General features: G+C 33.1%; 1 protein-coding gene across 3 annotated transcripts in view; it reads left to right on the plus strand.

Annotated features, from left to right (window-relative positions):
- LOC100647897 overlaps window positions 1-16,633 on the plus strand; it is a 113,076-nt gene that overhangs the window by 81,455 nt on the left and 14,988 nt on the right. The window lies entirely within an intron of this gene.

Raw genomic sequence — 16,633 nt, forward strand, 5'->3', positions numbered from 1 at the left:
TGAACACTGTACATCAAGGGATAGGGGAAATGCGTTGAATTCCGGCCAAACAGATGGCTGACCACGGATTAATTAAGTTCTCGACCAGAGGCGGTCATTTTGTTCTCGTCGACAACAATCTTGTCCACGGTCAAATACCAGCGTTATGAATTAGTTAAATTTCTTTAAGGATACCTGGACCCTCTTGCATAATTGAACTAATATTAGGTATCAGTAAAATTTTACAAATTACAAATTACCAATATGAATAACCTTGCATAACAGTAAAGAGTTTGATAACAACGCAAATAAAAGTTTGCAAATAAATTTAAAAAATCATAATGCATGTAGTTACTCTACTTGACAAAAAATTATAAAGCTACGAAAGAGAAGTATAGTTTGTAATCTATAACTTGCAACTTCTGTCAATATACTACTATATGCTATTTGAATATTTTTCATCATTAAATCATCAAGATCATATCTATAAGAATTGATCTCTACAAAAAAAATTATATTATAGAATATGGAATATATCTGTAAAAAGGTTTAATCTCGAGCTTCAAAATTTTTGGAAATATTACTAATTCAACGAGGAACGCCAGAAATTGCATATAATACAGGAATTTCATTATTTTGATCGTGATTCGTGATCAATTTTTAAGGGGATTTTCGTTCTGGTTTATCCATTTACGTTTTAGAGGATGTCCATTAAAACACACAGTTTACGGTTTTATGCGTGCCTGACTACCAACGTGAAACAAAAAATATTCGGTTATATACGGTAGCAAAAATCACGTATCGTGTAAAATGACACGCGTTAGATTCTCCATAAATATCCAACGCAGACTTTTCATAAACAGTGTCGTGGTTTATATGAATGAAAATAACATGATCGAAATTAATATCAGTCTACATTCTGAACGGAGAAACCAAAGTGCTACTGAGTTTAGCAAAAATTGTATATTTCATACCCATTGTCACGTGTTGTGCTTTATTTCCACTTATACTTTTATTATTGATGTAATCATTATATATCAAAAAAAAGGAAATAAGAAACAAAGAATGATAATAAAATTACATAAAAGAGAAGCTTTCGTTCTAAATCTGCTGGAAAATCCAATTTTTTTCATCGAGGAACGTTATATAACGCGCTATTTTATCAGGAATTAATCCAGCGTTAATTTAAACGCAATCTCGTATTTAATCAATCATTTTCCAGATTAAAACGAAATTGATCTCGTTTACATAGCAAACGATTACACCGTAGTTACATTCAAAAAATACATTAAACGGCTTAAACACCGCAACTATACAGATTGCTCTCATCGAGTCGCCAATTAGGAAAGCATCGATCATTATGGCTGATCGAAATAATCGTTCAAATCAACGAACAGGATGAGTTTCCAAGAACTGCAGCGATCAAGTTTTGTAAAGCTTCTGAAATCAAGTATCGGAAACATCGGCATTCAAATGAAATCATACGTTAGACAGAGACGAAGAACTGAATAGCGCAAGAGAAGATTCTTTATAAATATATTATATTTGTTATATGAAACATTTTAAAACTTCGTTACTGCTAATGAAATTCTAAGATGTTTTATAGAATATATATAGAGGAGAGTCAGTGCAGTATCGACTAGCATACGATACCTAAAAAATTATTTGTCACTTTCTCCATCAGATATTAGTTCCACTATTATTTGGATAAACAAATGAATATAACAATTCTGTGTAACATATTTCGGAGTCATACTATTTATCCCATTGTTTTCGCCGTTCCAACACTTTAAACATATGCGTTGGTACTACATATTTTCTAGGGCAGATATTTTGTTTCTCGGGTAAGTACATTTTCAGATTTTTTCTATTATGTATACCGTATTTATTTTATTAGGTCTATTTACCAGTCCTAGTTTTGCAATTTCCTTCATATATTATTTATCTGCATTATAATCTACAACGTTCCCATGTATTTGTCGCCCAGTACCGACCATCTAACTGTCATCAGATACTAACCAATCAGCCATCGTACACACCTTTTTTATCTGTAAGTTTAATCAATTGAAATTAATTTTGGAAATGTTCATTCAACCATTCTCTACCCTTTCACATAGAGAAATGTTTAAAACTCCAAAGCAAAAAAAAGGCTTTGAAGTTGTTTCTCGAAAATAAAATAATCCAGAGACAGGCCGCTAAGGTTCAAATATTTCAAAAACGAAGAATGTGCAGACTGCATGGTACACATCGAACGTACAGACCAACAAAATATTAATCATTTTACTCGTGATATATACAGAAATTAAATTTGTATGTATTTGTGTGTATTCTAGCATCTAAATGCCTTTCTTCTAACATTGTTAATCATTTAGACCGAAAAATCTACTAATTATAATTAATCAGTATTAAACGACAATTTTCCGTTTCTCACAAATTATAACAATTTTGCTTTTACAAATGATCAATTCTTATTATTGAATTTCACAAAATTGATGTCCTTCCTTTTATTAAATTCCACTTGTGCTGAAAAGTCATTTTTCAAATTTTGTTTTTTATCGACTCTAGCTCAAAATATTACAAAAGGACTTGGAACGGTCGATACTTTTCAACGTAATACTTTTATAATAATATATATGTAGTATCTTAATGGGTCTTAGAGGAAGGACAAGTAATGATGTTTTGGTTTAACAAATGATATTCAACAACGAACTGATTACAATAATGTCGCACGTCTTATTATCATACTCGGCTCTCGACTTCCCGATTCACACTCTCCGGCTTTTGCGCTTGCTCACTCTCGCTTCTCAACTCACACTGTCTAGCATCCCTTTGTCTTTTACCGCCCTATCACGCACGTGTTCCGCAAACGCCCGTGACCAGGGTCACGCAGGCCTTTTCCACGAAACTATTCGCTTGAAAGGACCGATGACACATTGATGAACCCAACGATGCCGCCCAACAATGTTCGCATCGCGACATGGTTTATGGTTCGGCCAATATCTTAGGCCTTTTTGCCCACGATACTACATATATATATATATATAATATAGTAACATATAATATATAATATAGTAATACTTTCGTAACCCGCGTTTCACAAATTCCTCAAAGTTCATATCGGTATCGTATAGGTATCACTCCAATTATACGATTCTCCTTTCGTCTTATTACGACAAAGGGTTGTTGCTGCTGAAATCGAACCCTCGTGAGCAATTAGTCGGCCAACGAGAAAGTAAAATTTATGGCTGAACAGATATCCGACTGATCGATGACTTCTTCGAATAAACGCCCGAAGACCTCTGCGGACGAGCAAAAACTCGAGCCGTCGTTTGTTGGCCGAGGGAATGATTTTATTGGAACACGTGGTTTGCTCGCTTTTAATGGATATGTTCGAGAACGATATTGCGATACGGGCGAAAGGAATGAATTCTGCCGAGACGATAAAAATATATTTCGATTATACATGTATATACCTCCATTTTTGCTAGGGTGCAATATGAAACGGATCTCGAAGATTAAATCGGTTCGAAAGTTCGATTAAGTGTGATACACTCTAGGATGTGAATGTTGAGATACATGGAGGTACGAGAATTGCTTTTGATCCTATATCATAGACTGACCAAGGACGTTTGAAATAGAAAGTGAATAAAATGATAGATACATTTCTAAATGTTTCAGTTTAAATATCGTATTGATTCTGAAATTTCTTGAACATCTAAACTATTAGTATCGAAATTTTATAAGTTATTTTACAATTTGTTATTAAAAAATGTTAAGTTACAAGTTACTGGTCGTAATAAATTCTCTTGCGTAGATGGAACAAGTTTGTTAATAAAACGCCTAACGTGTAATCTGGCAATAAAATGTTTGAAAAATTACAAACTGATTAATTGTATTATTTAATGTAAAACTATAAGAACTGGCTGTATACTAGAAGTCTGTAATGTACAGTTTATGATTTGAAACCAGCGCGAAATAAAAAATAGAATGATCTAATAAAATTAATTATGACATTAATTAAAGACATTCCATTAATTAAAATCATATATTGCAATTATCTAACTAAATTTCATTCAGGTATGTTTTTCCAATAACAGTTTACGTAATCCAACCGAAGAATAACTGGATGAAGAAATAAAATTCCTTGAAATCTCAAATACTTTTAATGTTCTTCGCGAGTTACTCCAATGGATCGACCCAATTTGCTCGCGTAAGCAACAGAAATACGTTTCCATATGGTCTGAGATTCGAGCCATTTTAAATTCATTTTTTTCGCATTTACAAATACCCAAGCGTGAAAAGACAATTTCTCTCTGCTCTGGGGCAATTCCCTTTTTCATCTGAGCTGCAAAAGCGATGCACAAAGAGAGGAAACAGCACAACACGATGATGCTACCAGTCCAGAAACCTTTATCCGCAATTTTTCATTATTCAAGATTTACCGGATGCTCTCCCTATCTCTTTTACTTTCACTCTTTATGCGTGAAAGTACAAAAACGGATCGCAAAAAAACTTTCTCCGCCGTAATAGACAGAGGATCGGATCGCATCTAACCGTCATGAATAAGTAAACTCTTAAGTACAGCAAATAAGTATCGGTCAACATTCCACGTCAATTTCGTAAACGGTGCGCGTGACGTATACAGCACGAGCGTAACGTATGCAAATTTATGCACACTACGCACCTATGTGTATGCGGTCGAAGGCATAACTCGCACGATGCAGAAGGGAGCTGCTATTGATTCGTTATTCAGGAATAATATAAAGGTAACCAATCGGATCATAAGTCCTTTGAACATGACAAATATTATAAAAAATAAATCGGGTAAAATAGTTTTAACATGAGAATTACCAAATTTTACCAAACTAGGGGTTCCAGGTCTTTCTCTCTTCTTTGCGATTATCAAGGGTACGTAGCTTTTACATTGCTTTATCAAAATTAATGTGAACTTTTATTAGAATAAATGTACTTGTATTACTTTTCTAGTATTATGTACATACATGTATAATATCGTGTTCCAAGAAACGACGCCACTAGTTGGATTTCGACTTTTCAAGAAGTTAATAGCCATCATAAACTTATAGATGGGGCTGAAAGTAGATTCAAAGCGGGGATTACCAGAAGCTGTTCTCATAATGCGGCTCAACGTAATTTAAATGATCCTTCGTGGTTGAAACCGTTTTTTAGCTTTCTTTAGCACACACGACATAGCAATTGTTAATTTTAATTCGTATTATTAAAATTATAACTTTATATTTAAGTGATTATATCATTTTATCCGAAAGGAATGTATTTGTATGTACATGTATTTGTATTAAATATTCACAATTAGATGATTTTTATAATTAGATAAACATAAACTGTACAATTTGGATAATTTCATGTCTAAACAAGGAATACCTTTATTCGCCACGCTGCTTAATCAATTGAGCTATCCAGGTCAATAGGCGAATTCCTTCGGCCTAATATTCATACTGACGGTTACAAGCTCAACGTCAACAACTTAATGTCAGATTTGAACTAACATCGGAACAATCCGGGGCTAGAGCCTAGCTTAACTTAAACTTCGTTCAAAATTAACTAAGATCTCGTCTTGAAACACTTGGATACCATCCATTAAAGCAAGCTGTTTCTGTTTCTCTGTAATATATTGAAGAGTCTGCTTGAAGCTTCGAGCCGCGTCAAAGGACCATTGCGGTCGAAATGCGGCTTAAAACCATAGCAAACGCTGCTTTTTGGTTCTCAACATCGATAAGTTTTCTCAAGCGAAAGTCATCTTATGAATATATCTATAGAGATAGTTGGCATAAACTCGACCTTGGACGCTCGAAACTTCGATCAAGCTAACGTTAATAACACTCCTCCGATTAACTCTACCGTGGAATTCAAATCACCTGCAGAATCCAACGAGATTTCGTAAATTTTATATATTTCGAAATCGATATTTTATACATTTTATATATTTTGAAATCGTATATCACTATTCAAGAAATGTAAGAATAAATCAGAAATGCAAACAAGAAAACAAAGAAGATGAAATTGGGCAAAATATAATTACTTGGAAACTTTATATTAATTATAATTTGAAATTGTTCAGACGCGATTAAATGTTCTTATTGGACATGTAGACTAATATGCAAAAAATGCAGGAAATAAATCAAGAATTTGAATAAACAAACTACGTAGGTGTAAGTAGATAAAATAAAAGAGTCGTTTAACGTTTTGTTAAGTTGTTAGATTCAAAGCCTTTGCAAATGACTAAAAGATAGAAAATTTTAAGAAATAGTTCGATATCTTTTGTGGATGAATGAAAGTTCACATTAGAAATGTAAACGAATGAACGAGGAATGCAAACAAATAAACAAAAAATGTAACAAAAGAAACCGAAAATGGAAATAAACAAAAATTAAACGATCTTCTGGAAGATTTTTATAAGACTGGTTTTGGAACCTTTTATTGAAAGTTTACATCAGAAATGCAAGCCGATAAACCAAATATATAAACAAACGTGTGAATGAGAAAAAATAAATAAATAATTTATTGTTTGATAAAGATATATTTGTGAAGAGTTTATAATCCTTCAAAGACAATTTTATTCTTCAAATCTCATTCTACGTTATAAGATTAAGGTTTCGTTTACGTTTGTTCTTTACAACATTATACGAAGTAATACAAAATATTGTCGGTTAAACTCTGTTCTGAATTTTCTTCGTTTTAAACAGATCTCAGAATTGCCAGTTAGAACCGTGCTGTGCTGCATCCCTGCACGTAAGTTTTGTGTTCCGATAGCGTATATTAACATCGGAAGTTGAATTCAAACTTTGACTCTATTGATTTCCCACAATTGCATTTCCATGTGCCAGTGCAACCAGTCACATAAACAATGTCGTCATTTGGAAATAACTCCTAGCAGCTCCAATACAATAATAACGTAGTTTTTCTGGACATGTTTCCTACTCCAGATAATTTAAAAGGTAACATTTAACATTTTATATTTAGCACTAAAGCTAATAACCTATAATAAACTATATAAACAGATATAATTATAATTGGAGTAATGCAATGAAATTAAATAGGTGTATGATAAGAGTCAACATTAATTCTGCTGAAAGCACTTGCGTGCATTCTGTAATTTAAAAAATGAAAGATCTTCTAGTACTAAAAGAAAATAAATATCATTAATAAAAACAGGAAGAGAAAAAGAATAATGAATGAAATGAAAGTTTAAAAATCTGGAAAGAGAGATTGATGACTGAAAGGTCCTTGAAGGTTTATGTAAAACCTTCAAAACCACTCTAAACCATCCAACGAACTTCCGTCAACCTCTGAAGTTCATTGAACCTGAAAACACCTACATACCTACATTTATAACTTTGAGGCTACTTACATCATTGTACGCAAGTGCATAATTTTGTACTCCTACTGCATTTTATGGATCATAAATCATATGTTGGATATATGGTGGATATCAAACGTGTTGATCTATTTAATGACGAGATGAGTGAATACTTATGATAGTCGGATATATTGAAAATCGCTCTAAGCACAGAATACAGAGTTAGTATATTACATCGTAATCGTCGCTCGCTCAATGCCGCTATAATAATACTGGTTAATAATCCTCCTAGAGAGCATGTTCATCTATTTATACTGGTCAGGGGAGTACCGGAAAGTTTGAATTCGATTCCGGTTGACGGTTACACGTAGCGGCGATGTTATTTTGTCCGGAGTTTGTTTACTTTTAAATCTCGTACATCGAAACAGAGTTCATACGCCGAGGCAAAACAATAACATGAGTCACCCTCGATTTGCTCATGTGCCGCTACACCTACATTTCACTTTCACAGTATCAAATTTTGGTAATCATATGAAAATACTACTGAATAATACGAAATATGATATATCTTGATCCAATTAATTAATACGTAGGTGCTATAATAAATACAATGCTGTTTAAATACTTTTTATAGGCATTGTACATCATATATCACGCGGCGTCTGACCAGTGATGCCCCTACACTACTTAGAGTTTACTAAAAGCTATCACCGATCACTGCAAGCGAAATCCTAATCTCCTTATCTAATTTCTTATAAAACTTTGTCAAACTAATAGACACAGATTGGCCGCTACATACTGTCTTTCGTTCACCACTCGTTTGTAACTTTTTTCTATATAGTTGTGAATGCATTCGTAGGCTCGTCGAATTTCCGTGTATTCTCCCGACAAAAGGAATATCTGTGTAATTTCATATTAGTATAACGGTAAACGGGAGACAGAACTATTAACGTACTTAATATAATTTGTTTCGAACACGTTATGAGCGTCATCCGATCATCGCATTGAAAAGAGGAGGATAATTGGTACTTGCATAAAATGAATTGCAAATTCCTCAGCTATATATTCCCGGTGCAAGGACAAGTTGATTAGTGATATGTTAAAACTGAAACTGAATATGCATGTCAGCCATAAATGGAACAGAAGATGGAATCATACGCGTCGGATATAGGTACGATCCTCTATTTTGGTATCGTGCACACGTGTACGTACAAGAATATCTAAATTTAGAGGATCGAACTTTCTGTTTAATTTTACTCATGTCATCGAAATACTAATATAGTTCTGTATTTATTGCTTAACATTGAAAATATCAATAGATGACCACTTCATAACGTTTCAGAGAAATTTTATAAATTTACAACGATACATTTAGTAATGATTTTATTAACTTATTTATTTATATTAGACAAGCAAGGATTGTATTGTTATGTCCAAACAATTAATGCATATTTATTACTATTACGGCAAGCATGACCTGTAGGCAAAAGTCGGCAATGTTACCGTTAAGATTTTTTATTGTGTACTAGACTGGCGACCTTTGGCCATCAAGTCTCCGAGTACCTGCTGTTCACGTGCGTTTGCAGTAACTCAGTTCTCGTGGCCAACGGTTTTTCCTGTTCCAAATGTACATGTAACGGTGCTCGGTGACTACGAACAAGCGAAACCGTGAAAATTCTCCAACGTTGCCAATGCCGTCCACCAAATACAACATCGCTTACTCGCGACTCCCAGCCTCCTGAAATTGGCTGTAGAAGGGAGGAGTCAAAGCTAAAGCGCATTTTTATCGCCTCTTCGTCTTTAGACCCTATCGAACATTCCAAGCAGTCATAACGACTTGAATAGTTGAACTTTGGTAGATTAAAATCACTCATAAATCGAACTATTAGAACACTTACGCAAGGTAGTTTACACAGAATAGTTACGTGTAACATTAGACAAGATTACTGGACAGCTCCGTCAAATGAGAGTGGTTCTTCATCAGCACACATCAAACGCCATCAAGGCTGGTGCGATTTAAATCGCAATCATCAATATAACAATTACAAATGCATAAAAGATAGTAAAAAGTGATGCAAGACTGCTACGTTTTTCAGATCAACTCCGATTCAATCGCGTTTTTCTATCGTAAACAATTTCTTAAAGAGGCAAATATGAAAGAATCGTTAATGAGATACGTGACTTTTCATTTCAATTTTAATTGAAATTTTAATTCAGATTTTTCTTGAAACTTCAAGTTTTTTTTTCATTGAAATACAAGCAAGGTTAGTATACAGAAATTCGAAAATAAAATTAACATATTTAAATATGCAATATGTAATTTTTAGTAAAACACTGTACAGCTATAATTAACCATAGTTTCATATAAAAAAATTGTATGTAGCGACTAAAATTGGATACCGATAAAAATATCTAGGAAGCGAATATTTCCTAAAGTCTTGACATAGCATCACGATTCAATAATAATTACAACCTCCGCAATCGCATTCGATTCGCATGATATTGAATTAACCGAATACGGTACATTTTCGTTCGCCGCTGTTCATTTACGAATAAATCTCACTCGTTAGTACGAAATTACACAACCTTCAGAGCTTGTTCGACTCTCAAATGAATTTCAGCTTATTTCATTCTTAATTGGCGTGTTTAGTTCATATAAATTACTACACTGAACTCCTTACTTTTATTAAATTTAGTCATGTGTAACTGTTGACTGTGACACATCTTCTCTTTTAAATTCCACGAATACTTATCTATTTTCATACTTTAAAGAAATTTATTTTTCCTCGTCTATTTTATTTCCACCGACCACATTTATTATAATTTTGTTGATGATTTACAATATATCTAATTTTGTAAGGACACATATTGCCACCACACGGACAAGAATCTGTACAGAGTATTAAAAAAGAAAATAGGCGGCATTTATAATATGTGATTCGAGACATTATGACAATGAGAGATCTCATAGTGTTTTTGTGTATACAAAAGTGTGGTTTGAGATTTATTTCACAAGAGAGAAAAAATTTAATTTAGCATTAGAAATACACTAATAATGGTACAACTTAATAAATTAGCTCACACATGTTTCCTAACATCCCATATACATTATTTTGTTCTGTTATGTATGTAGTATCGTGGACAAAAAAGCCTAAGATATCTGTCGAACCATAAACAATGTCGCAAGAACCGAGGCGTCGTCGGGTCCATCAATGTGTCGTCGGTCCTTCAATGGAATAATTTCATAGAAAAGGCCTACGTGATCCTAGCCACGGGTGTTTGCGGAACACATGTGTGGTGGGGCGAAAAAAAGACAGAGGGATGCGAGAACAGTCAGTGTTAGTTGAGAAGTCGTAGAGTCAGTTGAGAAGTCAAAGAGAGTGAGTGCAGAAGCCGCAGAAAGTGTGAGTGGAGGAGCCGAAAAGTATGAATCGGGAAGTTGAGAGCCGAGTATGATAAGACGTACGACAATAATGTAAACAGCTTGTTGTATTAAGTATTGCTTGTTAAACTAAAACTTAACTCCAAATAAAACAGCATTACTTGTCCTTACTCTAAGGCCCATTATTCAAGATACTACATTTATTTGATTGTTCTGTCATGTTTGTCAGAACAACATTCGTCAGAATACAATTCATTCGTAGACTTAGGCATACAAATTTTCGATCAGTGACATATTCGATGTATATCTGATTCACCTCGTATTCACCTCTCAGGATAAATTACATGTATAATATGCACCATCACGAACTCACATCATAGCTACGTTTACGTAATTGTGCAATATCGCCATACGACGCTGCCATTTCACCGATTCGTACCCCCTAACACAAAGCGGAATTGCTTTCATCGGTTAATCGAGTCCCGGTTACATGTCAGTCGTTTCTCTTGAAATTTAATAGACGTGCTGTTTTCATGGGCTCGTTTCAGTCCAAACCGATACTTCGGACCTTTGTAATTGAAATTGTATGCTTCCCTTTAAACTTTAGAATAACGACAGCTGCAATGGAAATGCAGGGAAAATTAATTCGAACGACCGGATTTAGAGGACGGGATGATCGACCATAGCCTCGTTTATAAACGAAAATAATACAAATTTCCCTTAATGAATTTAATTACGAATAATATTTGTGGAATTCGAGAAAACGAATACAAAATCGTTACAATGAAAATGTATATCTCAATACACGGTTCCACACTACAAATAACAGAGAAGATAGAAGACAATTTGAATTTCTAACGCGAACACCAATATCAGAGATGTCAACTGTGTGCTAATAATGCAAGAGCGTAAAGATGCAGTTTTCGGAGAATACCTCTGGGTATTTATACATTGTGAAGGCAAGGTTTCTTTGCTTTTGATTACAAAATGAATAACTTGCACGCTGCGCGAATTATTGCTCGAAGATACGAAAGAGTCGTAGCGAGGAACGATACTTCTGGAAATTAGGACAAAGTTATCGCTGAAACAAACTTGGAGACTCATAATAGAATCACCGAGAGATAATTAATCGTCCGACACATTTATTTGACAAAGAGAAAGAGAAGGCTAAAGAGAACCATATAAATTCTGCTTACGATGGGTTTCTATGTAAAGAAAAAATGCGTGGCGTATAAATAAATTTTATTAATATAATATAAATTTTAATTCATTAGTAAACGTAAACAACAATTTATAAACTTTTACACCGACACATGTAACATTTTATGATGATACATCTGCCCCTTGAATTTTATATATTTCTCGTTATACATATTAATAAAACAATAATAATAATTTCGAAAGAGAAATTCAACGTCAGTATTTCCAGTTAATTATCTAACAATCAATATGAAACGCAGATATGAAGAAAGATTTTATTGTAAACAGTATAATATTGAATTATATATATATTGTCTCATACTTTTTAAAGTTTATTTAATACATAACTAAACTTTTAAAACTTTTATATTTATTAAAAAATACATTTTTCACATGAAAAGGACTGTGTTCTTTTATTTCTTACATTACATTTTCCACTTCGTTATGCCAAAAATATCGGATATAATGTAATTACAAAAAAATATATTGAGAAAAATTTTAAAATTGATACCTGTGTATACGTGTATTAGTGACTACCATACTAAATATTTTTTACCATGTAACAATCTTCCATTCTGAGTTCTATATATCATACCTACTCATTGCCCTTGTCAATTACAATTCCCTTTCCTAAAATTATGTTCCTTTTTTGTAAGGCTTGTCTCCTAAATTTTCTTTTACTCTTATTCTTATTATATACTATATTAAATGACTAGGAAACAATTCTACTAAAGAGCAGTTTATATAAGGACTTAAATCATCATATGAAACAAACACATAACTTTCAACGAAAAATTAATTTCAACGTTTAATATATAACAGAGACGAAATTCGAGGGGGAAAAAAGTAATCGACATAATACTCCTCTGCAACGCTTTGCGGTAATCTCGTTTTCAGAATTCTCTGGGCTGTAACCACGCCGTAAAGAAGGAAAAGGCGCCGGCAATGAAAAGGAGAGAAAAAGAAAACGATCGTCGTTAGGATCAGCTAGTGACTGAATTGGATGTTCAATCACAAAGTTGATTATCAAACGTTCCCCATCAAGAGTCAGTTATATCGAAAATCGGAACGATTTCTTCGCTGTGAATCAAAAATTCAGATAAGAAAAAACGATATCCACACTAATTCTCTTGTACTATTAGTCATCCTCAGCGAAGAAATTCGTTTTTGATTCCGATGATTGAATCCGGCTGACGCTTTAGTAACGCATAAAAGGCGATCAAGCTGAAAAAGGGACGAAAATTGCGATGACAATGGGCAAGAAAATACGCGATGATGAAGCAATCTAGACTGTTCTATTACTCTCATTTTTAACACTTATTATATGTTTAAAACAGGTGTTTTATGGTACAGGTATGTTTAAAATTAAATATATATTTGCAGCAAATGTTTTGTAACTTCCACATAAATTTTCATATTGGTTTCAAATTATACTAGAGTACTCACGGTAGTCGTGTTTTATAACAGTGCTAATGAAATTTCAAAATGTTTTATATAATAGACACAATATGTCCCTAGATATTAGGGCTCTTAAAGAAACTGATCCCCTTTATTTTATGTATAATATTTTATATAAAATATATTTTATATATAATATTTATTCGTTAGTATCGTGACAGACAGAAATTTTCCACTTTAAATGAAGCTCTGACTAATACAAACCTGTCCTCGATGAAAAAGGCATCAGCTTTATTTATGCTCAAGTTGTATAGTCCACTGGATTGAATAATCGGCTACGTCTATCGTACTGACCGACGAAAATGGAAGAAACGAAAAAACAATCTCTATCATTGAGATTTTCGTGTCATGGAATGCGAATAGGGCTCTATAAGATGGACAAAAATTTGCGCGTCTTTTACGAAGCAGAAAGAGGAAACGCGTTGTTGATATGACATTAAAAAATATCAAATTCTCTCATCATAGATGAGAGAAAGCTACAAAACCGAACGACGTGACAGAACGCATTAACGTGGCCGCCGAAGCGTAGATTTCCTTTGATATTCTTATGAAGGATAGTCGTGACGTTAGGACGATATTAAAAAGTCATCAGTCTCAAAGATATCAGTCTACACGACGCTACGGTATAATGGATTTTCCCGGAAATTGTTAGTATTTTCAGAATTGGTTTTCCTTTGTAAGTGAGTATTTATAGCGATGATGTCTCTTCCTCCTGTGAATTTATATTTTATATAATATGTATCCGCGCAAGCTTTAAAAGTATTGCATAATAAGCTGAAACCTGAATACTTTACGTGATAAGAGAGATATATTTGGTTTCACAATTATTGAAAAATTTCAAAGCTTGTGTTATATATATCGAGGAATAACTAGTAAATGGAGAATAAGTATTTTAGTCTGAAATAATGTCAGGTTATAAGTAATAGGAATTTATGTCTTATTGTCAATCATTTTAGTAAAATGAATCTGATAATGATATCATTTTAATTGAAAATTTACTGCAACAAGCCGATCCGCAAGATTTATGCATTAAAATATCATTCATTTCTATATCGGGTAATTATTGAATACCTCAAAATTTAAAAAAAAGAATGAAGATAGGAGGAAGAAACCGAAATTGTAGTTGTTATAGATCCAGTATTGGTAGTACAGTGCTGATAGCATCGTAAAAATTGGTGAATCATCCTTTATTGTTGTCAGCCATACTTGGTAAAATATTTATCTAAAGTAGCATATAGCTAGATATACAGCATCAACGTGACGATTATTCTTTTATCATCATATACACTTTATTACAACTGTCAGAGTGATTGAAATAACTAATCCACAATTTTTCATGGGAATTTTATATATCTATCACGGTACATTTTTTACTATCTGAATAATATTTTGTAAAGTATTTTGACAAAATCTGGGTTTTCCATATATCTTTCAGTTTAATTTCTCTTTAGTACTAACGCAAGTATTAATACCTAATTAACAATTAACATTGAATAAAACGATTACAATTATGCAGCAACAACAATAATCTTCCAAAATAGCCCGACTCGAAATATCTTTGCGCAAGATTATGTTACTTACCCTGCTCGAAGTATATTTAAAGTGCTAAGGATATGATCAATTACATTTCCTTAGAAGGATAGTTTCATTAAAATGAATTAAAAAGCCAGAATCTTTAAGGTGGAAACCAAAGGAGTTCAATCGATTCTTCGTTTTATGAAATTTGCTATTTTCATGCAAGATTGATAAGCAAACGATCCGAGCATCAAAATCCATTTTGTTCGACGAAGAGCTGTTCCAATGATTAGACGACCTTGAACCTTCCATGTAATGCCCACTGAAGCTGCCTTACGATGTATGAAAAAATAATTTAGAAAGCCAGGAGAAAAAACACCGTACATACGATCGAAGTAGACGAGTAACCTGTTGTTCGTGTACTACCCTTATCATCTCCAAATGATTAGTTATATGTATGGTATCTATATCAGAAAAAGTTATATTAGGTTGCGTTTGGGGAAATTTTTTCAAGAATTTCGAAACAATTGACGTTTTGTATAAATAAGTATAGATATGACTAATATTTTTTTATACAATGGTCCATTTGTTCATTCAGTTGTCCTGTTTTAAAATAATAGTTACGCTATTAGACAAATAAAAGAAGATGTCCCGTTAGAGAATAAGCAAAGTTTACAGAAACATGTTGAATATTAAAGAACGTCAATGTTGGCTTAACAAGTTCTGGAAAAGTAATTTCAACTTCGCGACTAAACATCAAAGTGAAAGGCTTTAAATTGCAAGTGGTCGAGCTAGAGAAGGGTTGAAATTGAGCTAGAACCGAAACGAATAACCAACTACCGACGATTTACGAAGTAGAGTTAGTTTCGATAAATATGTATTCATGACCTACAAATCCCGCAAAAGTTGTACCGATTATTACATTGTTTTTTTTATTATTTACTAAACATATTCAGCATGACAATATTACATAATATCAGAATTATAGAATAAAATGAATTAATGACTCGACTAAAATAAAATGCAATGAAAAGCGTTATAATGAAATGGATTTTACAGTCAAAATTTAAGTATAATTGCCATTTACCATCGATTTAATTATTAGATTGCGGATATTTGTGCAAATTCGTATGTGATGATGAATTTTTGAATGAAATTTTGATGAATTGATAATTTTATGAACATAGTATCATTAGAAGTATTTCGGATATGAAAGGTTAAAAAAATAAAATCTAATAGAGATTCGTTTTATCTATTAAATATTACGACACGTACTTTAGGTACGAATTATATTACATTTATATTTACAGAAATTAAAATTAATCTAACTCTCGCATTGATCATATTTATCGATTGATTGTATAAGGTCGGTTGTAAATATAATATAGAACTCGAAAAAGTAATTTAACCTTTTAACCACTATAAACCTTCAGAGATTCCTAACTCTGCTCTATTGATTTTCCTAAATACCATCTGTCTCTGAAATTCACACCCATAATTCATTTACGTTTCATTTATCATTACATCGTGCATAGGCATGGCGATTGCGGAATCAGCGATCCCTTGACAAACGCATTATATTCCCAAGCGAGTACTCGATCAATTAAATAGCACGCTATAACCGTAAAATCGCGTTAAAGCATCCAAGAACATCATACTCGACATAATTACAATGTCCTAGCGCCGAGAAAATACCAGTAATGGACAACAGCCCCATCTGGAAATCCGATTTCACTCGACTGAATTCATTAAACGTTTCCATC

Source organism: Bombus terrestris, chromosome 5, assembly GCF_910591885.1.
Source record: "Bombus terrestris chromosome 5, iyBomTerr1.2, whole genome shotgun sequence".
Lineage (NCBI taxonomy): Eukaryota > Metazoa > Arthropoda > Insecta > Hymenoptera > Apidae > Bombus > Bombus terrestris.